This window comes from Canis lupus, chromosome 28 (assembly GCF_011100685.1).
Source record: "Canis lupus familiaris isolate Mischka breed German Shepherd chromosome 28, alternate assembly UU_Cfam_GSD_1.0, whole genome shotgun sequence".
In the NCBI taxonomy this organism is placed as follows: domain Eukaryota; kingdom Metazoa; phylum Chordata; class Mammalia; order Carnivora; family Canidae; genus Canis; species Canis lupus.
This window is the reverse complement of record NC_049249.1, coordinates 39,571,483-39,595,486: the sequence shown is the minus strand read 5'-3', so window position 1 is coordinate 39,595,486 and position 24,004 is coordinate 39,571,483.

Below are 24,004 nucleotides of genomic sequence, written 5' to 3'. Positions count from 1 at the left end.
GACCCACTGCTCTCTGGGTCCAGAGCATGAAACAGTATGGTTGCGTCTTCACCACAAAGAGCTGGTGCTGAGGCTCTATAAAGAGGAGCACGGGGGGCTTTCATGGGCTCTGCAGGTGAGCATCTGCTGATGCTTTCAGGACACATCATCAGGCTGCTGCTGGGGTGCACGGCCCCCAGCCCAAGCTCTGGCCCCAGCCCCCCGCCCAGGTGGGCATCCCTGCCCCTCCTCCCCAAGCTCCGGACATGACCGTGCTCCGAAAGAGGAGCTGCCCGGGGAGCAGCCTGGATCACCAGCTCTCCGGGGTCCCCTTGCCCCCCCTCCCTTGACCCCTGACCCTCGAGACGGTGACCACACCCCACTGTCTCTGGTTAGTCATCGACCACCAAATGACTGGTGGTTAAACATTTGCTGGCTTGCTTTTGCCCAGGCAATTTTATGAACTCAAATTCATTAGCCAGAAGACAGAAGCGGCCATATATTTTAGCACCTGATTTTAAGACCTTGAAAGAATTGCACTTCAGGAAGCAAATGGCCCATCTCACCATCTGTCAGAGTTGGAAGGAAGCTACAAGAGGGCTGACCCCTGGTCCCCGCCACCGGCCTGGGGTCTCTTGCCGTGGGGAGGGCAGCGCTCTCTCCCCGTCCACCTGGTTGTACCCAGGTGAGGACCAGGACACAGGTCTTGACAGATTTATTAGTAAATGAGACATGTCTTAGTCATGGGTGACTGGCCGCTGGCAGAGTGAACATTCTTAAACTCCTTGTACGTCTGTCTATGGGTTCCAGCAACTTCCGTGGGGAGCAACTGGACATTTTCTTATAAATTATCAACATTTAAAGCTATAGATTCCAAAACTTCAAAGGTGATTGGGGACAGCAGCAAATGGCACATGGGGCCCTGTTCGGTTGGCACCTGGAAGGTGGCTGCCGGTCTTTCTGAATGCGGACCTGGAAGGCACATCCGCATGGAAGGGAAGCAGAGCTCGCAGTCCCGCCACAGTGGGCAGGGAGCTCGGGGGTCTCAGCACGGCTCTCTCTCATCCGTGCAGGTGTGGGGCAGGGATCCCATCCACAGGGCCCTTGGGGACCCACCCTGAAGACTCTGGGCCCTGCTACAGTCTCATGCAGATATTTCAGATGTTAATAAAATGGGATTCTAGCGTTCTTGTCAAGGCCAGGAGAGCCTTTCCTTGTGGCCAAATGTATGTTCATTCCCCAGCACTTACCTCATTCATCAGTCTACCGCCCACATCTGCAGCCGCACGGCTCCCGTCCTGGGGCTCTGGGCCCTTCCCACCCAGCGGGCACGCAGGATCCTCTGGAACCCCGTCCCTCCTCTGCCTATGTTCACGCCCTGGCTCATTTCTGCATACGGTGCCATGGCTTTGCATTGCATTTCTGTACTAACTCCCAAGCGTAGACGACCACCCCAGCCTTCTCTTAACCTCTCTACCCATGGGCCTGGTGGCCCTCAACCTTTACACCTACATGCCCAGGAGATAGCTTGAAAGGAATGTGCTCAAATATTTGATTTGTCCTCATAGGCCCCCTGCAACATTCCCCAACTGGAGAAATAGGGACTCAATTCTTCCAATCACTTAAGGCAAAAGACTTGGCTTCTGGTCAGGTTCAACCAATGGATCACCAGTGTGGGATGAAGTCGGAGGAGACCCAGGTCAGATCTCCACAGCCCTGGCCCTTGTTCCCGCTCTTTGGCTCTTGCAATGGATGTGTGACTATTGCCACCATCGGGCCAACTTTCTTCCATGGCTACAGCTCTTACCAGTTCCTGGAAACACTGCTCCTTTCTCTTACCTCCTTGGCCCTAAAGATGTAAATGTGTCAACGCTGTTTGCAGTCTCAAGAGCTCTGTCATTGCTGCTGGGCTCCCTGCGCCCTTCACGCAGCTCTGTAAATAACCCCTTCCCTAGCTGTCTTGCGTTAATCCCTCTGAGGCTGCCCTCCCTGCCCTGCTGGGGCCCTGCCTGTTACCCCCTACTTAAAATAGCACTTCCTTCTAGAGCTGCCTGCCTTTGCCTTATTTTTCCTTTAAACGGTTTGCAGTGCCTCTCATATAGTTATTGCTTCATCAACTCATGTCTGTCTCATTCACAAAACATGTAAACCATACGAGAGCAGAGCCTTGGTCTCTTGTTTTCAGCACATGGAATAGAGCCTTCACACAGTAGATACTCAGTATATATTTCTTGGGACATTGAGCATATAAATGAATAAATAAACCCAGTTCCTATGGGTGTTCCTAGTCATGAAAGGCAAATTTTAGGCACTGCTCGTCCTCCTTGAGTTATGATTTGTTGGATACAGATGTGGCGCCGTGTATCTAAGTCATTCACCCATTCATTCATCCATCCCACAAATGTTTGTTGAGTCCCAGGTCCCCCCTTAGAGCAGCGTGCTTAGACTTTAAAGGGTGGAAGGATGGGGTCACTGTCCGAGCTGCTAGAACATCCCTCCCGTTAGATCAGAGCTACGTCTTTTAGAAGCTCCCTGCCATTTTTACACAATATTATGATTCTCCTTCCACTTCCTATTTGCTAACTCTCATTGCAGATGTTGAATTATAACAGCTCCAGTTATCCATGAGGCAAGCACCATCTCCATCGGAGAGCCGGCTCCAGGAGACGCACAGGGACAAAGTGACAGGGTTTGACTCAGGTCTGGGTGACTTCAAAGTTTCATCTTCATTTCACCAAACTAGGGTATGTTCCCCGCAAAAGAAAAGGAAATCTTCCTTTCACCTAACTTTTATTTTTATTTTTATTTTATTTTATTTTATTTTATTTTATTTTATTATTTTATATTCTATTTTAGGGAAATGTTGGAAATCCAGATGTTGGAGCTTGGCAATTCCTGCCTCGTCTCCCTTCTCAGGGTGGCTGGTCAGCTCCATACGCCTTCTTTCTTGCACATCCATAAGAATCTGAGCTCAATCTACTGGCTATTTGCTAAGCTTTGAACCCAAGTCTGTCCAACTCAAAAACTGGGCCTTTCCCATCAGGCACTGCTCCTCCTGAGGGCATATCAGACCTGAGGCCATAATCCTGGATCTTGAGGTGCGGGGGGGCACATCCACATTCCTCCCACATCCTCCTCCTCTCATGACCGCTCTTGCACCCGCATACAGTGCAGTGCACTCAATGCCCCAGCTGTGTAACTGATACACCAGCCTCCACACAGCCTCTGGCTCCTACTAGAAACCCTCATCCTGCAAACACAGCTGGAACACGGAGGTAATTCGGTGAGTACTGTGAGGTGAGTAAGGTGGAGGAGCTCCCAGCTACCCCGGCCTCATTAACATTGGCGTTGTGATGCTAATTAAATCAATTGCCCAGATGGCTCAGCAAATTGCTCAAGCCGGCACAGAAAGGAATCTCGTGTCATTATTTGGAGCAATAATTTTTTATGAATCAAATAATTAGAAAAAGATATGTAAGCGGAGTATAACATTCCATTAGCAAAAATTATACTTTTGTCTTTTTTGTTCTAAGTGTGGAATGCCGAGACCCATGATGCCACTCACAGACATCCTGAAGTGTTCATTATCATGTCATAGAAAAATGCTGCTTGGTGTCAGGATTCATACTCACCATCATCATTTAAGTGACTGGATGTTCAATTTCTATCTGTCAAGGAGAATACAAGGTTTAGGGTTCACATCTGGGAGAATACAACTCTAGTCTTAAGGTCAGACGCTCACACACCACGTGGTCCCAGTTAAGCCACCAGAGGCCCACCTCAGATTCAGGGAGTGAAAGGGGCCGTGGAATTACGGACAGCGGCTGCCCTCCGGGATGCCAGGCACACGCTGTACGATGTTATCTGAGACATACTGGGATGTGCTGTGATTAGGAAATGAGCTAAGCAAGCCCTGATATGTTGTGTCACGGGGGATAAAAGGCCAATGGAGGGTTTGGGCCAAGCAGGAGCAACAGGGTTGGGAGAGTCGGCTGCAGAAGAATGGGAGCTGCAATCAGGGCAAATCCCAGAAAGCACGTCTTCAGATGCCCCAAGAATCTGATGTCCTAGACTCCCCGAGAGCTCACAGCATGGCCCTGACCTCATTCACAGGAAGAGAACAGGGCTGGGCTGGCTGCATTCACACACAGGCACAGAGGAAATTTCCAGAGCGATGTACAAGCATGTGGCAATTTGGGGGAAATTACCCAGGACTGCTAGATGTGCAGTGTGTGCTGGGTGGGTGTGGATGAACCGTTTAATGAGCAAACCCCAAAGCCACGTTGATCTCACTTTTCAGTGAAAGGGCACCCGCTTCCTCATTGTGGGGGCTCATGGGTTTTGCAGCAATGCTGCCTGTACGGGCTGGTTTACATTTTTTCTAGTATTCTCACCAGACTCTGAAGTGCCCGTGTCTTCTCTGCAGGGACCTCCCCTCCTCAGTGACCCTGGCCTCCACCCTGCATGCCATCATCGCTCTTCCGGCACCTCTGGCACGTGTCACCGCCAATCACTGCCTCCTCCCCTGTAATTTCAGGCTCGAGCCTCAATCTGAGCAATGTCAGTAGCTCATCCCCGGATTTCCTCGGTTCCAAGGATCCCGCCTCACTGCCATCTTCAGCCCACTGATGTTAGCATGGGGTTGCTAGCTCCCACCCGAATGTCCACACTTTGCCCCTTTACTCAAAGTAAACCCCTCGGGTCAGTTTTACAGTCGCTGTGGGGCACACGCCCAGCTCCCCCGTCCCTCCTATCTTCGCTGTGCTATTTGGCTAAATTGCAAACAGGGTGAACGCAGTTGGCTGCCTGCTGTATGTCAACGGCCTGCATCACTGAATGGAACTGTTGACACCCCCTGCCCCGTAACTGGCTCTGACCAAGCTCACTGCCATCAAGAGCCCCCTGATGCTCTCCAGAACCCCCCAGGGTGATGGCATGTTATTCGCCTGCATACCCTATGCCTCCTTCAAACCCATTCTGCCTCCTGAAATACCCGACACCTCCTTGGCTGTATGTGCATCCAGCTGACCTTGCCTCCTATTTCACCGGGAAGGTGGGAACGATCAGAACTGAATTCCCACTGCCTTCCACTAGCACATCTACCCATCCCTCTGAATTCGTGCCCACATACTTCGCCTACCCTGCAGTTGCAAAGCCCAGGTCCTTTTGTCATGCATGAGGTCCTACCCGCCCCCGTGTGGGCCGCTGCTATTGCAATTCTCGCCTCTCCCGTCAGCACTGACCAGACTTCCCCTCGTCCCTGGGTCTTCAGGTGAGCGTGGAAACATGCTGCTACCTCTGTAGTTGTAAACAAAGAGTAAACTTCTCTGCACAATCCAGGCTGTTTTTATGAACATCACTTGAGAATAAAAAGTGGTGGCATCAGATAATCAGGCCTAACTTTAGGTTTCTTTCTTTCCCTGTAGCATAGAGGTTGGTTAAAGGGCCTAAACACACACTACATTAATTAATTAATTAATTAATTAATTAATTAATTAATAATAATAAATAAAATAAAATAAAATAAATAAAATAAATAAAATAAAATAAAATAAAATAAAATAAAACAAAATAAAATAATAAAATAAATGCAACAAAACATATCACGGGAAGATAATTTCAATTTTTTTTTTCAAATGGTCTTGAGCACGACTACTAGGTCTCCTACTACGCTGGTCAAATGGAGGCCAATTACGTTTTAATCTAAAAAGTACTATTCTCAAAAATAAAATAAAATGCATTCAAAAAATAAAAAGTACTATTCTCTCTTTAAATATTCACGCTTTTAAAACACTTTCCAAACTTCTTTTTTGGTGCTGTTTGGCATCACGACGGGGGGAGAGCAGCAAATCGATGTCACAGTCTTCATCATGACCTAGAAAAACAGTTGCGTTAAGCGCTAAGCCACATCCTTGGGTACCGTGTAATTACTTCCCTAGGACTATGCGTGTTGACAGCTGTAGAGCAGCACCGTGTTTCATCACGCTAATCAAATAATGCCTCGCACACGGCAGTGGCGGCTCAATATTTTAATCCAACTTGCAAAGCGTCGTGTACTTTATTTCATCAAGAGCCTGCCGTCCAGTAACAGGCGCAGTCCCGCCTCTCCCTGCACGCTTCACCCTTGGTGCATGTTTGTGGGGGAAGCAAATATATCCACGGCCCCGGTGGGCAGAGCAGGTGGGGGCTGGTGGAAGCTTCCGGACGCGGCCCTTTGTGCTGACCGCACGTCCGTCTGTGCTGCTGCCGCCCGCGAGCCGAATGCACCTGGGGAGGGTCCCGGGCTCCCGGCCGGCGTGCCCAGGCCACGGGAGAGCGTGAGGACGGCCCGGCCCCAGATGCATGTATCATCCCAGTCCTACAGCCGTGACACGGCCGCGCCCCTCCGTCCTCCACGGCGGCGCTCTCCTCGCGGTCATGTGGCCCAGGCTCCCTCCTGCCCACCACCGTGTGAGGGGCCGCGCAGCAAAGACGACAGTCAGTGGTTTCCAAAAAGACAAATCAACACAAATTCCCTTGTAACCAGTTTTTCTTTTTCCTATCAGAGAAAGTCAAGATAAGCCAGTCATGCGGAAAGAGCGTTACACTCAGGGTATATATATGATTGCGAGAGTTTAAAGATATTTTCTAGTTATAACTATAAAGGACATGCCCTCACATCTTCCCGTTTTCCCTTGACACATTTCCGTAAGAACACAAAATGGTCTCTCAGGGCCCAGACACCCTTGTTGCCAGGAGCTTGCAGTCTCTGTTCCTAATTACTAAATTAATTACCTCTGACTATAGCGACTTGTTTGCTCCAGGTGGACGCTGTTTAAGGTTGTGGTGTGAGCACACGTGGCATGTGGACGCTGCCCCTTCCTCGCTCTTGCAGAACTCGCTGGGCGTCGGATTAGGTATGCCGCGCATTAAAAGCACCGCTTTGTTTCATTTATTCAACAATGAGGCTTTTCCGTTTCTATAGTCGAAATCTGATTTTTTTTTTTTAATTTCCTAGCATGCACCGAATCTCCCCAGTCTCGTCGCAATGTTTCCAGCGTTGAGCGATGATGATGCTTGCGCCTCAGCAGGGGCCTGTCCTGTGCGAGGGCTTCTGACTCTCCGTCAGTAGTCAGGAGGCTTTCCACCGGGATCCCTGAGCACCGTCCTCAGAACCGGTGCCGACGGAAGGGGCTCAGGCCCAGGGAGCGGGTCCTGGGGTGCACTCCTGAGGTGCAGAACCAAGGGCACTGGGTGACCCACTTCTCGAATCCCTGCAGAGAGGCGGGGGCTGCCCGCGGGGACATGCTGCTCCCCAGGGATGCCCAGATGCAGGTGGGGAGCAGACCGTACCCAACACTGCCGGTGCCAGTGTGTCCCCCGTGTGGGCAGCTCCGGCGTGGGTCACCGCAACAATAAGACATCTCCAGAGAAACACGCTGGGAAAGTGGCCAGGCTATAGGATGAGGAGGCCAGTAGGCTCTACTCCAAGCCCCGAGATGAAGCCTGGGGCGGCTGAGGCAGCTCACGGGCTCCGTCTGGGATGACCCAGAGGACATCACTCCCAGCCCTGCGTTTCTGGGAGGAAGGAGAAGCGCGGGCCTCCACTCACCCCGTCCCAGAGTGGGTGGCCCGGGAAGACGGTCTCTGCAGGGATGCTCGTGCCCCACCTGCTCCTGCGGACAGCCCGGAAGCCTCCCTCCCCGCAGCCCAGGGACAGGAGGACAGCTGTCCTGAGGGCAGCTTCCACACCTTCAGGAAAGCATCGGCTCCCGGCCGCCTTCCTCACCTGCCGAGCCCAAGAGGACAGGCTCCAGGGACGGCTCGCAGCAGTGGGTGGCATGAGCCTCCCAGGAGCGTCCTGAGGGCGGAGGGCCTGGCGGGCCGCTCGTGACCCGAGGCATGTTCAGCACCTGCTGCGCTACTGACACCGAAGACCGGAGTCAAGGAGAGCTCCGGGGGACCATCCTCGGTCTTTCTTACGTTTCCCCGGGGGCTGTAAGGAGGAGCTCACAGGCCGAGGGGTGTGTCTGTGAGAAGCAGACAGTAAAGGGGGCTTTTCTGTGACAACAAACAAATGCAAACGGCCCCCAGCTTGGGCTGCCCATCTGAGGCCACAGCCCTCATAACGTGGGCCCCCGCTGTGCCCGTGGCTGACGCACGACTCCGGGCCTCACTTGATCCCAGAAGCTGTTCCTATTAGTGTGCGATTTTTTATCCATAAACCCTCCTTCACCGGTAAAAATGGGGCTCGGCCACCGATCCCTCATCTTCCTGAGTCTGCCAGTGGCTCAGGGCACCGCACACACTCCTCCTCCCCTTTTCCCTTGGGGTCTGAGCTTGGATGACTTTTAGAGTCTGAAGAATGACCCTGGGGCCTCACCACGGGTGCCAACGCGCTGGCCGCAGGGTGGGGGGACCGCATCCCATGGAGCCCTGCAGGCCCCGAGTGCCGTCCCTGTGAGGGCTTCTGCACGGGATGCCGAGCCGTCCTGGGAGCCGCGACCCAGAGCTGCCCTGGCCCCAGGAGGCGGCGGCTCCTGCCGCGGGACGGCCCCGTGGATGCAGGACCCCGTCCACATGCCGTCCACACGGTGCCTCATTCGCGGCAAACCCCTGGGTCCTTCTGATGCGCCATCGGCTCTGTTTCCTCCAAGGCACCTCTTCTCTGCACCTTGGCTTCGTCCTGGTCACCAGGACGTCCGCTCGCACCGGTGACAGCAGGAGGTGGCCCAAGGTCTTGCCACCAACAGCACTTAGAGGCCCGTGGAGGATCTTTATTAAGTGCCCACTGTGTGCCCTCTAAGGCCACTCAGGCCTCTCCTTCAGGACACTCCCAGCCTCGCAGCTGTTGGACTGTAGGGACACAGGGGGGCAGGGGCAAAGGACAGAAAACCCGAATCCCAGGGACCACAGGCCCTCAGAGGCCCCGGGAGGCGCAGAGGGGTTAGTAAACCAGTGGCTGCCTCGGCCCCTCAGGGCGCTGTAGGCAAACCACCGCGGACTACAGGACCCACCAACAACATGGATTTCTCACCATCCTGGAGGCGGGAGGCCCGAGATCCAGGCACAGGGAGGTTCGGCGTCTGACGAGACCCCTCCTCCGGGCCATCCCTTCCTGTGACCCTCCCCCGTGGCGGCAAGGACCACCGAGCTCTCGGGGTCTCTTCTCAGGACTCCGATCCCCATCATGGGCACCACCCTCGTCCCCCAAAGGCCTCACTTCCTAACACCATCACCTTGGGGGCTATGTCTCAATGTATGAGTTTGGGGGGACACAGATTCTTAGTCCATACCCTGGGGCAGGACCTGGTCACTCTGGGCTTGGCCAGACCCTCGTCCCAGGCTGTGTCAGCTGCACTGGCCCCTCCCTGACACGGGCCTTGCATGCACACACACACGCCTCTGCACACCTGGGATGCCCGTGCCCCCGTAGCCCCCACGGTGCACCTGCTCTGGCCCACTGCTCATCTCTGTAGTCTCTGTAGCTGAAGCAGAGATGCTCAGACAGCAGGCGGTGTCCTGGAAGCTCAGAGCCAGGCAGGGGACACACGTGGAGCAAACCACACCCCTTGGGCCATTTGTGAGTGACTTAGTTGACTTCCTTTTTTTTTTTTTTTTTTTTTTTTAGTTGACTTCCATTTACCTCTCAAATCCCAGAAAGGGGTGGAGAGGTGGCAATCACCTCCACTTTACAAATCAGGAAAATCAGGTCTTAGAGCTACAGATCTCCTTTTTCCCCACAGTTGCACCATTGCTGGGGGCCCAAACTGGGATTCGAACCCAGGCCTATGTGACTGAGCCTTCCTGCCAGGCCTCCCCACAGAGCCCAAAGGGGGGCACATTCATGGGGGCCCCTCCGTGGCACTTAGAGCTGCCCTCACACTCATGAAGCTGAGCCTCCCATGAAACCGCCGTCATAACTGGCCACCGCTGCAGGTGAGAAACTGGAGAAAGGGAGAATTTTTTTTTTTTAAGATTTTATTTATTTATTCATGAGAGACAGAGAGAGAGAGAGGCAGAGACACAGGCAGAGGGAGAAGCAGGCTCCATACAGGGAGCCCGACGAGGGACTCGATCCTGGGTCTCCAGGGTCACATCCCGGGCTGAAGGCAGATGCCCAACCACTGAGCCACCCGGGCGTCCCAAGGGAGAAGGATTTTGCCTCGAATGTGTCCTTGGGTTCGTGAGAGCGATGAATCACTAACCCGATGGAAGATGCCAGTCATCTCCATTTCATGCCCAGTTTCAGAGGGAAGCTTCCACTCGGGCTCCATCCCGCGGTCTCGTCCTGGCTTTGCAGAAGAGCATCCACGCGGCCTCGCGGGCGGATCGGGGCCGTAACCCCAGCGGGAGAACCTGCACGCGTGCTCCCGGGGAGGCCTCCTCCTGTGCTCAACAGTCACTGCAAACAAAGGGCTCTGGGAAAGACACGCTTCCCTTAAATTCCCCAAACGGACGCGCCGGTGAGTCTTTGGGCAAAAAAAAAAAAAAACCTGATGAGCCTGTGAATGGGAGCTTAACTCCCCTACCTGCCTCTGGAGTTGATGTAAAAATGAGCAATGATCGTAATCCTGCTCTGCTCGACTCCATTTTAATTGAAAATTATATCTAAGATCCCTGCCTTGCCGGACTCGGCCTGTCTCCTTCGTTTCGGCGTGCCCGGATTTATGCAGCCGCTCATCGGAAAAGCTCCGCTACTTCCCATAAATATGCACAGGTTTCTGTTTGTTTGTACAATAAATATTACTGAGATCATAAGGAAATTAAAGTGGAACTTGAAGACGGCTGTCCCCTGCTGATACACCCCACATGAATCACGTCCTCGGGAACGCCGTCCCCCCGCACGGCACATCCGCGGCTGTAAATGGCAGAGGAAAGACTCTCCTAATGGATTTACGGTTTATCAGTGAGTCTCAGGGAAGTGGAGACGGATGGTTCTCTCCAATATAGTATTCATTTGTGAACAATCGACTGCAGTTCAACTTTGCGGGTCTATTTGTTTGGGTAAACTGGCGCGCTGGCTATAATTCACTTTATTTTTAAGGAGGAGCGTATAACCTACACATCTTAGGAGCTACGGTCCTGTGCACGGAGTCATCAGGAAGTACTTGTAGAGGCATTTTTAGGATAAAAATGTCTGTCTTATTTCCTGATCATTCCGCCTCTCCCTCCTCTGAGGATATAGATTTGAATAAAATCAGACGTAGAGCATAAATTAAGACGGCTTTAAGGCAGAAGCACAACTTGGGGATTCTTTTCAAAGTGGGTCATAAAATGGGCCGTGCTCTGCGCCCCCGGCCTGAGGGCTGCAACCCTGACCGTGCAGGTAGCTGGGGACCGCAGCCGGCCTGCAGCGTCAGCCCACTCCCGCTCCGCCCCAGCGTCTACAAGCATCCTGGCCAAAAGTAGATGCTCAATAGATACTGGTCCAATCATGAAAGGCAATTAAAAATCCCCACAAGGAGCTCCATGTGTTAATCTCATGGGGCCACGAGTGGGAAGCATCACATCGCACTCTGAGGCTCCCCGGGTCAACATCCGGGTGGGCTCCAACGTAGGTCACTTGAATCCCTTGTCACTAGACCCAAGACAATCCGGAGCTTGATCTCAGTGTCTTTGGGGATCATGTCAGACTCAGAAAGCGAGCCCCAAGGAGAGCCTTTCTTAAGGCAGAGTGCTGAAGAGGTGCCGGCTGAGTGTGGGGTCGATTGCACCTGCCACGGCCTGAGACCCCCGGACGGCCAGTTACCCCAGGATGGTTCTCCCAAGACACCACTCATGCGGGAACATCTGCTCTACCTACGTCTGACAGCGGGGCCCGTCTGATGGGCTGCGGGGGCCCCATCACCTGAAATGTGGACGTGCGCACCTGGTCGGCCTCAGGACAAGGAGTCGGACAGGCTTCCACACACCGGGGGCTGAGAAGGGTCAGGCCGAGAGCATAGGATGGGAGTGAGAAGAAGCCCATCCACGGGGTTAGGGTACGGCCGCCCTAGAGTGGCCGCTTGGAAGACACAGCAGCCAGGAACTCCACTCTGGGCTGGGAGGAGGGTTCTCACGGTGTGGGTGTGGAGCACGGTGGTGGAAGGGGTTGGGGGCGGTGGGCGTGGGCTGGCCCCTGCAGCCCGACGGCCTCCGCTGTGCTCCTTCCGGGCCCACCTTGCTCTCCGGGAGAGTCCGCAGGTTCAGGGGACGGCAGTCACACACCCACCGGGGACGCAGAGCACCAGCTGCTTGAATAGCGCCCATGAAGGACGGCACCACGCTCCCGTCCCAGTTTGCCTCCTTTCTCTGAGCTTATCCCTTGGCCTACATAACCTCCACTATCTCACGTGGTGATCGTTACAATCGCTGTGCCGTGGAAGAGACTTCATATCATGTATTTTCATTATTCTGAAAGACAAATTGGTCAGGAAGTTATAAGCCCCTTAGCGGATCAACATAAAAATTAAAAAGGTCCAGCACTCACCTGGGGGCCCTCCGGTCCTCCCCTGTGGTCACTGTGCTGGCCCAGCCTGTGGCCGGCTCTCCAATGGCGAGAATAGGAGGACTCCCTGGTCACTCCCACGAGGCCACAACCACTTCTGTTCTGCAGGGAGCCATCCTCCACAGGTGAGCTGCAAATGCAAGCAGAGGAGCCAGGTGCGGGCAGCCCGAAGCATCAGTGCCTGAGTTACCAGGCATAGGGCCCCCGGGACACCACCCCACTGCACGTGCCCCCGGCAAGGAGCAGGATCCCAGGAGCAGCAGGACCGGATCTCCTGGGCCCTAGTTTTCCAGTGAGAGAGCCGCCAAGGCCTAGTCCAGACTCATTCCTCCGCGGAGAAGTGGCCCCAGACAGCCTTTCCGCAGGCGTGGCCAGAGAGCGAGGATGGGCCCAGACCCAGGGAGCCCTCCTGGAGCTGAGCGGGCTCCCCAGGGCTGCCTGCGGCCGGCTGGCTCTTTCCCAAAGACGACCTGCTGCTGGGATTGTGGGTGACCACCCGTGATCCTGAGGACCAGCCCCCAGGGTGACCCAAGGAGGTGATTCCTCTCATGTGCACTGGCGTGGCAACCCATGTCCTTGCTCTGGGAAAGGAACTACCCAGTGTCTTCTCACCAAGTCCTTTCCTGGATCCTGACAGCAAAGCACCTACTGATTTCTTTCCATATAACAAGAACCTAAAGTTCAAAGGGGTCAAAAAAAAAAAAAAATCCTCCAGAACCACAGTTGCTAAGGAACGGTGTTAGACTCGAGGCCCTGCCTCCAAGGCCCACCACCAAGGAGGAGAGGGCTTTGGGTTCGCTGGGTGCTCGCTCACCCTGGGTCTGACATTCTTCAGCTGCCTTTGGCTTAAAACATGCCAGTGTTGCATTTTGGGGGAGGCGTGTTCTGAACCCTTCACCCTCTGAAGGAAGAGATCAGGTCCCTGGAACAGAAATGGGGCCGGGCATCCCACTGCCCACTCTTAATCAGCGCAGGCCGGAGACAGAGGCCCTTGGCATGGGTGACGGGTATTGAAAATTCTCAGTACAAATCATGGTGGCCTCAAAAACATCCCCCCTCACATCTGGCAGCCTGGAAAAGTCTGTGTGTGCGTGCTGGGCTTTTCCTAGCAGCTGCAACATAAGTGTAGCGGGATTACGTGGCCGAAACCGTCTTGTGTCAAGAGAATATCATTTAAAAGTGAGTATCCTCTTAAAAAAAAAAAAAAAGAATCCGATCAATTGGTGGGGAGGGTGTGAGTGTGAGAAGAACCTACCATTGTGAAATCAGTTACCCCAGAGAATAAAGTTTTCAAGTGTCTATTTAAAGCCTCATATTTAGCTTCAAATGGTTATTTAGTTGGAGAAAAAACTTCAGAGGCCTTTCATGTGAATGCTATTGTTGGAGCCTGCGGTGGGTGATCCTCTCTTCAGAGCTGGCTCAGCAGGTGCAGGATAGCAGTTAGCAATCGATTGCATTGACACTCAAGGCGCAGCAGGTAGTAATACCCCTGCATTTGTACCCTGTGCTTAAATAATTGTTTGCACCTTCAAGACGGATTTTCTTTCCACGCATTAGGGCGATGCCAATAGCCCACGAAGGCATCTTGCTGGGGTGCAGCTCCTCATCGAGCTTCCTGCAAAGTCACTGGAAACACACGCTCAATTCCAGATTCCAGGATGAGGCCAAAACCGATGCGGACAGAGCCCACCACGCCGACAGGATGAAGTAATGAAAGCAAGTGAGCGTACGGACAATCAAAAAAGAGGACGTAATGTTAGTTTCTGCCTTACGTTTATGCTCATTCCTCGGGTCAACAAACACACAAACTATAAATGCACGTGGATGATCGTATTCATGAGGAAAAGCAAAAGGCTTCCGTTTGCACCGGTTGTCAAGACGGGGGCAATGCTCCCAAAGTTCAGAACCAGAGACGGAGGGGCTCCCTGGGCAACAGCGGCATCGGCCCCCCGGGGACCCCCGCTGAGGCTCTGGCCACAGGGTCAGGGCTGGAGGCGTCTGCACATGCCACGGCCCGGCCGCCTCTCCGTCCTCACAGCTCCGTCCACAGTTGCAGGAATTATCCCAGTCCAGGGAGGAGAGGCAGAGCCAGAGTTCCTGTCCCTGACCACAGGGCGGCCCTGGCCCAGGACCTGCGGGATGTACGTGTGTGCAGATCCCACTGGGAGGCCCACAGGTGCCACCCTCTGTCCCAGCACAAGATGGGAGTCACCCTTGGAGGCTGCTTTGGGTCCAGTTGCAAACTCCTGCCTTGGAGCGGTTAGGAACGTGTGCGTGAACCACTAGAGCTACCCGCACATCCCAAAGGAAGGGAGATAGGAATGCCTGAGCCCCTTCTTTGGCCTTAAATTCAAGCGGCGGAAGAGTCACTGGCCCGCTGCCAGCGCTGCCCTCCTGCCCTTGGGGGTTCACTGCCAGGCTGGCTCTTCCCACTGGGCCGTGTCCTTAAGGCACACATCCCAGCTCCCTCCTGCTCCACGGGGATCAGCAGCCCCGCAAGGGGAGTCCGCCCACACCTCCCAGTGGAAAGGCCCTTTTAAGGCGTTCTTTTATTGAGTCTTGTCTTGGTTGATGTTTATCAGAACTTCTGTGGGCGGGATGATGTATGTGATTCATCAAAAAAAAAAAAAAAAAGACAAAAATCTTCACCTACCTCCCTTCGAAACTCATCTTCCTTCGCTCCTTCCTTTCTCTCCTCCTCTGCCCCCTCCCCTCGCCCCTTCTCCATTGCTGTCCCAGTAATTGCCTGGACAAATTTCCAGAAGATCCATCCTTCTCTTGCTCCCATTTCAGTTCCTCGGATGTGCCCCTTCTGGGAGGAAAGGCAGGTGTGAGGCAAGAAGACACGTCCAATGTCAAGCGCTCACCAGGCAGCTCATTGTCTTTGTCTGCAGTCCCGTAGATTCCATTTTCTTCCTCGTCTTCTAGGCAGGGAATCTCACTCTGCAGATACAATGGAACTGTATGCACGCACTGACTTTTTTTAAAAACAACTTTATTGGGGTATAAATAGCACACCATAAAATTCAAGCATTTTAAGCGTACGCTTCAATAATTTTTAGCAAATTTACCACGTTGTGCAAACATCCTCACGATCCAGTTTTAGAACATCTCCATCCCCCCAGCGAGAGCCCTCATGCACATTTATAGCTGATCCCCGCTCCCAGCCCCAGCCCCAGCCCCAGCCCCAGGCAACCACTAACCTACTTCTGGCTCTATAGATACGCTTTTTCTGGACATTTCACATCAATGAAATCATAGAGTGTGTGGTATTTCGCTGGGTATAATGTTAACATGGTTCACCAGTGTCATAGTGTGTGTGTGTATGAGAGAGCGAGAGCGAGAGAGCATCCTCTTCCTTTGTACACACACCCTTTCATCTGGTTCCCTGGGGGTTGAGGACGTCTGTCCAGTAGACATGAGATACGAACCCACACCTCAAGGATAGTGAACGGTGGCGTACCGGGGTTGGCACCTTAAAGCCTTATCGCTACATCTCTGCCATCTTCAGTATAACGTGGCCCCTTCTGCACTGGTCCAGCCCCTCAGCGCACACACCACTCGGATCGTTAAAGAACATCACGTCGCTCCCCAGGCGGTAGTGGCTGTGCTTCCCACACAGGACACGGCCCTCAGCAATGGCTCCGCTGCCTCTACTGCCCTCCGGAGGGTCGTCCGCACACTGGGCCCGGGGTCAGCTTGGCTCCGTGGCATCAACACTGACCTCAAGCAGGGTCAGGGAAGAGGGAAGGCAAGTCCAAGGAAAGTGTGTCTGTATTTGTGCAGGAGGCACTAAGGTGGGAGGGTGGGCGGGCGGCCCAGGGATCGATGCGTGGTGATGACGACTCTAGAGGGAGCTCCCAGCGGCAGCCTGTTTCTAGAAAGCTGATGGTCACAGTGACCAAGGAATGGTGCCTGTGTCCTCAAGGGCAAGGAGGGAAAGGCACAGTCGTGGGGCTCATGAGGCCCCAGTCGACACCCAAGGGTCAGGAGGACGTTCAGTTAGGGAGGCTGAAGGGTCCCGTGGGCTCCTGGTCACCCATGAGTGGTTTGGCCCCACGGTGGCTCCCAGTAGCAGGCAGGCAGGCAGGACTTGCCTTCATTGCCCAGGAGGTTAGGAAGTTTCTGGAACAGCATGCATGGGCTGCAGAGCCTGCAGGGAAGGGGAGAGCATGCCCGGGCTCCTGGAGTCTGGGGACATTTTCCCAGAATGCCTCTACGGCCCCCAGCACACATTTCTGAGCCTGTGGAGACTCTGGACATTAGGTCTGGTTCGGCAAGGGGTAGTTTTAGGAGGAAAAGCCTGTCTCAGGCCTGAGGGCTTAGAGGGGAGGCAGAGGACAGAACAAAGAGATTCTGAGGGCCCAGGGCATGAAGTGTGGGTGGCATCCCAGAATCCTGCCCAGGGAGAGACGAGCAGAGGCGGCCAAGGGCCAGTTCAGAAGGCCTGACCGCGGGGCATGGTCAATGCCTGCCACACGCTGGGCGGCCCACGGGGACACTGCATGGAAAATGTCATACAGAGGGGGAGGAAGGAGGGCCCGTGTTGGAATTAACCCCAGAGAGGAAGCCCCTAGTCCATGTCACAGAGACGCAGCCCAGTCCTGCTGACTCCCTCTTCTCTCCTGGGGACAGGTGGTTGGCTTTTCTGGTCAGTGTGGACTTGGCGGCTGGGCCCTCGCCACGCGCCCAGCTCTGGAACAGCGATTGTTGACATAGGAGAATGTAGGTAAATGTAGGTAAAGCTGCTCTGTTTGACACTGTAACGGTGGGTCTATGACATCGCGCGTTTGTCGAACACAAGGCCTGCAGAGTGAGTCTTAGGGTAAACTATGGATGACGGTGGATAATAGGGTATCGATACCGGTTCTCAGCTGTAACAAACAGGCCACACTAACGCAAGGTATTAATGACAGGGGACACTGGGTGTGGGAGTGGGGTGGGCCCGTGGAGCTCTATGTACTAGCTGCTCAATCACTCTGTAAATCTAAAACTATAGTAAAATAATTCCGTCTTACATATTAAAAAAAATAAGTATTTTTTAAAATGCTGCTCCTGTTGTTACCTGCTGCAGGCAGATCTCCCTGTAGACTCTGGGGACCAGAAAGGAGCAGGTCCCTACCTTCCCACGTTCCCTGGGTGCCCCTTCGAGAGCTGTGGGAACTTTGAAGTGATCGTCTCTTTATGTTTCCTTGCGGTCACAGGTGGATGGGTCACTCGGGAAGTAAAACAGAAACACTCCTGCAGAGCTCAGAATATAGCTGCTCTGGGGTAGATGAGCCGCCGTTCTGAACCAATGCAGGTGTGGGTGGTACATCTTCTAATTGGTCTGACCCTGATGGCAAATCAGGTGCTACCCGAGAAGAAATCGTTTCTGAGGGCACGCTAAATGTCTTTTCCAGAGCACTAAGGCACAAGTTCCCGGTGCTTCTCAGCATTACCATGCCGGCTACAAATAGGGTCGATTATGCCATTAGAGAGCATCCCTGCCGATCCAATAGCTATCACCTTGTGGAGAGAGCCTGTGATTAACCTCGGGAAACACAACAGAAGATACTGAGTCTGCTGGTGAAGAGCAGTGGCTCATGGCTGGTTGTGGGGGCAGGTGCTGAGATGCACAGGCTGCCACCCTATCCCATCCCATCCCACCCCATCCCATCCCATCCCATCCCATTCCACCCCACCCCATCCCATCCCTTCACATCACATCCTATCCCACCCCTATCCCATCCCATCCCATCCCATCCCATCCCATCCCATCCCATCCCCATCCCTTCACATCACATCCTATCCCACCCCCATCGCATCCTCATGCCTTTATATCCCATCCTATACCCCGATCCCATTCCATACCCTCACCCCTTTACACCCATCCCATACCCCCATCCCATCCCATCCTATCCTGTCCCAGCCTCATCCCTTCACACTCTATCCCATTCCTATCCGTCCCATCCCATTCCATCTTATCCCCATGCCTTCCTCTCTCATCCCATCTCATCCCATCCCCAGCCCTTCCCATTACATCCCCTTTCCCACCTCCCTTCCTTCCCATCTCAACCCCATCCCATCTTATCTTCATCCTCAGGGCCTTCTTGCCCCTTTATGCTGCAGTGGAGAATGGTTGCATAAGGAATGCTACTGCTTCCAGCTCCCCCAAGTGTGGATTCTGGCTTAGTCCTCCCATGTCTCAGGACTGTCTCCCATCATCACATCCATAAAACAATTAAGGAAACATGGCTTGGCTAGTCTCACTCACCTGCCCAAGGCTCTGGAGAGTAGGAGGCCAGATGGGCCTGGCCTCACCCAGCCTGACTCAGAGCTGAGGCCCCTTCCTTCTTTCTCGGTCTCTGGATCCCCCGTGGCCAGTCTCTGCTGCCTGCATCGGCAGGAGGCCCTGGGCGCAGTGTCCGTGCTCCCATGTGCACTGAAGAGAGGAGGCCGCAGGGCACGGGCCTGCCCGGCTCCCCCTCGGCGCGGGGGCTCCAGAGGAAAAGAAAGGAAGGGTGTGGGCCGCTTGCCCGGCCTGTGCCCCAGCCCCAGCCCCAGCCCCAGCCCCAGCCTGGTGGCCCTGCTTCATCTGCTCCGCCTGACAGGTCCTGTCGCACCAGGGCCACGCCAAGCCAGAGAGCGTGGCCAAGTGTCCCTCGGGGACTCCACTCTTCCAGATTGCTCCAAGGGTGGAGGGAAGTTCAGGTCTCACTTCTTGTTGACGGAGGATGTTAACACTTCGATCACTGTCTGCCCTCAGGAGAGCCTCCTCACCCCCGGGGCTGGCTCTGTCCTGGCTCCGTCCTGTTCCTGTGCCCAGACGAGGCCCCCGAGAGGACAAACACTCCTGCAGGCCTGCTCCAGCTCTGCTCTCTGCAGCTCCTTTCCCTTTCCCGGCTGGCTGGAGAGGGGAGGGTCGCCATGGCAACCCCGGGAACTGTGTGGTGCAGGAGGCAGGGCCCTGTCACCTGGTCCCCAGGGGAGGCAAGACCCAGCGCTGCCCAGCCCGCTTGTCCGCCCGCCGCCCGCTGCGTCTGATGCCAACTCTGCCTCAGGTGGTCTCCTGTGGCTCGCCTGCCCTCCGTGATCTACGAAACTGCATGGCATTTCCAGAAAGAATGCATGAATTCATGCCGAGGGGACCGAACAGAGCCTCCAGCCCGGTATTATTCTCCGCCCGCCAGGCCCAGCCTACTCTCCCTGCTGCGTATTTATGGCCACCAGGAAGCTTAGGCCCACTGGGGGGAGTTAACGGATCCAGCTGGGCCGAGAAGGTCCACGCATGACAGGGCCTGGGGCAAGAGAGATCCAAGCTTCCCTGAAGGAGATGCCTGTGGAGGGGTGGGGGGTTCCGACCTGAGGATACTCAGGCTTCAGGTAGGGGAGGGTCCGCACTACAGGGGAACTGGGTCCCTAGAGGCGCTGGGAAGGGGCCACCAGAGGACAGATGCCCTCTTCCCTGCCCAAGCCTGGCCCCAAAGCAAAAGCACTGTAGGGCCGCGCCCGCCAGGACCAGGACCGCTCCCGCGATGGACACTTGTGACTCAAGAGGGGACCGTTTCCCCGATGCTCTGGGTTGCCCAAGACTCATGGGAAGCAGCACAGCTCATCAGGGAAAGCAGCTGCCTTCTCCAAGCGACCGAACCACACATTGGTCATCGGTCGGGCAGAAAGAGGAGCTCAGGGCGACGGGTCCTGGTCTGGAGGTCAAGTGCACCTCACCTGCGCAGGTGAGAGTGTGGAGCCATGAGCACTACCCATGTCTGCCTCGGGGAGCCCCCACCACTGCAGGAGACAGGGAAGGAAGGAGGAGAAACAGGGAGAGGTAAAGAAGGGGCGACAGCGGGAGAGAGGGGCCAGGGCTGGGACCACACGAGGACTGCCCCGCGGGCCGGCGGAGGGGGCACCCACATTTCCACTCAGAGCCGCAGCTCCAGCGCCTGCTTCAGCGCCGCCTTTCGGGGACCACGACCGCAGTTGGCAGGTTAGCAACTTTGGCCTCCGTGTGGAACGGGGCAAGGGGATGCGCAGGACGGCGGGTGCTCGCCACACGCCCCACGGCCACACGCCCCGCGGTTCACACCCCCGACGCCATCCCCGCATCCGTAGCGTCAATGCTCACGAGGAAAACAGTAACAGACGCTTGTTTTGACATCAAATGTTCTCAGTTATCAAGAAGGGAGCCGCACCCCCCATGACCTAAACAGCACGCAACGGGGGCAGGTGAGCACGTTGGGAAGGCGTAGTAATTATAGGGTGGTTCGTGCAGGGGCCGGGGCGGAGGGTGGGCACAGGGCAGCTGCGCTGCACGCCGGGGGCTTTCTGTTCGTGGTTTCTCTATCTTGGGAAGAAGTGTGATTTTTTTTTAATACTGCTATAAACAAAACAAAACAAACAAAACAGCCTGATATTTTGCAAACTCTGTAGCAGATTACCAACGCTGCCCTCAATCAGACCGAAGGGAGAGGTGACTCCCGCCTCCAGGTGAGGACGCGCAGTCTGGCCGTGTCCACCACTGAGCAGCTCTGCCTCACCCCCTGCAAGGGGCAGGGCCTGGGTGCCCACGGGCCGGGGGCAGGGTATGCGGGTGCCGGGCTGGCCTCTGACTTTGGTTCTGCCAGATGGCCAGTGGGGCCCCGAGGATGATCTGGGCCACGTAGGGCTCCTCCACGCTGTGCAGGGCTCCTCCGATCAGGGCTACTCCGCACCATGGGCTGCTCCTCCCCACTGTGCAGGGCTGCTCCGTGCAGGGCTCCTCGGTGCTGTGAAGGACTGCTCTGTGCAATGCTCCTCTGGGCTGTGCAGGGCTCCTCCGTGCAATTCTCCTCCCCACCGTGCAGGACTGCTCCATGCAATGCTCTCCTCTCCGCTGTGCAGAGCTGCTCCATGCAGGGCTCCTCCGCGCCATACAGGGCTGCCCTGTGCAATGATTCCCTGTGCAGTGCAGGGCTGCTCTGTGGAGGGCGACTCCATGCTGTGAAGGGCTGCTCCGTGCAATGCTCCTCCGCGCCGTGCGATGCTCCTCCATGCCATGCAGGGCTCCTCCGCGCGGTATGCTGCTCCTCCGCCCTGTGCAGGGCTCCTCCACACGATGCAGTGTTCCTCCCACCTTGAGAATGCTCCAGCCCATTTAAACCATACCTCTCTGCCCACACAAGCGCTCACAGCCAGGGTTTGACCAGGAAAACAGAATCACATCGCGCAAAGTGACACAAGTACACAGAGGCCATCAGATGAGCCAGAGGCACAAATGGCAGGGAAGCTTCCCCCAGAGCTCCCCTGAAAACCACTGCCCAGGGTCTCCAGTCCCCAGTCCCCAGGCACAGCCTTTGCCAGACCAACCGGGTGCATCACAGAGCACACCAGGAGACCCCCCGCGGCTTCTCATCTGCCACGACCCGCCGCCCGCTGTGCGTGCACCTGCTTGCAACCCCGAAGAAGCAGTGACCGCCCTTCCTGGCCACACTCAGCCACGGGGAGCGGCTCTCCCTGGCCGGCTCTCACCGGGACCACGAGGAGAGGGACCACACTTCAGAGGAGACACGGAAAGGAGTGGGGCTGACCCTGCAATGTGCACGGTCGATAGAGAAGCACAGGGTAGTTTGTGAACACGTGGGAGGCTTGAACCTGACACCACAATCTGATTAAACTCACCAGGAAGGAACGGGGAAGCACGGAGGGAGCATGGCCTCGGACACCCTCTAGGCTAGTTTATCTAGTTGTCTCAAAAGTTCCATTTTTTCCTCCAATAGGTGGATTTTGTTAATACTTCTTCAAAACCTGATTAATATGAGAAGGTTATAATGAAGAAGCCTGGAGGGAGAAGATACACCAGGCAAAAAAAAAAATCCTGTGATCGTTAACAATTGCCAGTCTCCAGAAACACAAAAATACACAAGTGGAAAACGTAATGAAAAGTGTACTACTTTATAAGAGATGTGCAGCACTTAAAATTCAATAAATATTTCATCAGGGCCTTTCTCCTATTGGAGACATGATGAACGGGCCCTGCGGCACCCGGAGTCAGCGGCCAGCGTGCCAGGAAGAGGGGCCTCTGGGGCAGACTGATGGGTCTCCGTGGTGATGGGCCCACGCCCAGAAACGCCTCTGCCGACAAAGATGATTGGGAACGGAGGTGGCCGGTCCAGCTTCCAGCCCCGATGGTGCACAAGGGTTCGGTTTCTGGCCTTTTGAAGACTTCGCTCTTTGGGGTAAAAACAGCGTGCCAGAAGGCCTGCATTCAGGCCTTTTCCAGAATCTGATGATAAACAGTGCCTATGTCAGAACCGCGCTGGTGCTCAGTTCAGACCGTGATCCCAACAGGGTACCCCGGAAATACACACGCACGGAAAGCTCCTCTCGTGTCCGTGTGTGCTGCCCCGGTGGGTCCCCTGCCTGGCTGCCACGGCACCCTCGGCCTCTATGGCTTGTGTACCCAGCAACACACCGGGCACTGTGGAAAATACGTGGCATGGAGGGGAGCTGCTGGCCCTGCCCTCGGGGGGCGTATAGTTTCCTGGGAATTGACAAAAACACCCCAGAAGGCAGGAGGGAACCCTTTCATGCAACAGAGTCCGAAGGACCCACAGGCAAGGTTCTCAGCGTGGCCGACTCGGGGATGAGCCACCCAGGTCCCCCTGCAAGGAGGTCTCGCTGCCCAGCGGCCAGGAGGGTGGTCAGTAGATAACCTGCAGATCTCTGAACACCCAGGCCTGCCTCAGCCCCCGTGACCTGCTCGTGTCCTTAGCAGTGGCCACACCAATGAGTATCAGAAGATAGAATTCGAAGGCCTCATGCTCAAAAGTGAACTCTGATGGGGCCCGTGGGGCCCTCCCATCCTGCACAGTGACGGCCTCGGAGTCATCTTCCCCCAAAGCCCACCTGGTGACTCTCTGCTCGGCCCCGTGCTCCCTCTCTCCCTGTCTGCCTACCCCACTCAGCTCTCCTGGTTCCTTGCCTTGTGGTAAAGCATCGAGCTGCACTCAGCTGTCCCCTGGAGGCCATCTTCCCCCTGCCAGTCTCACCTCGGTCCCTTGAAGATCTGTTTGCTGTGGTGTGTAGCCCGGTGCTACTTCTCCTCATTCCCTCTGGATGCCGATGACCATCTCTTACAGACATGCCCCCAGCCCTGCCGTGCCTCCGTGCTGGGACCCTTCGTTCCTCCCGTTCCACTGACCTGTGTCCCTGGCAGGCTCTGCTTCCTCCTCTCGCCCTCTTGGTGGGCGAGGGCCCTTTGGACTTAGTCTTATTCTGCAGAGTCTCCTCCAGGGCTTCACTTGTCACATGCTGTGACACAGGAGCTTGTCCTCCGAACAACAGCATCTGCCACAAGCACGGCACGCATCGTAAGGGCGACCACGTTGAAACATACACATCTGTGGATTCTATGTTTAAAAACAAGTCATGAGCAGGAAAACTTGCAACCTAAAGAAATCGATCTCTGCTGATGACATTTCAGACACCAGGGTACTTTGGAGACAAAGACTCTTGGGTGGAGACCATCCCTTTGGCATCATCACCTGGTCTGGCAGGAACGCGGTCTGATGCTGATACATCAGTTTGCCATTA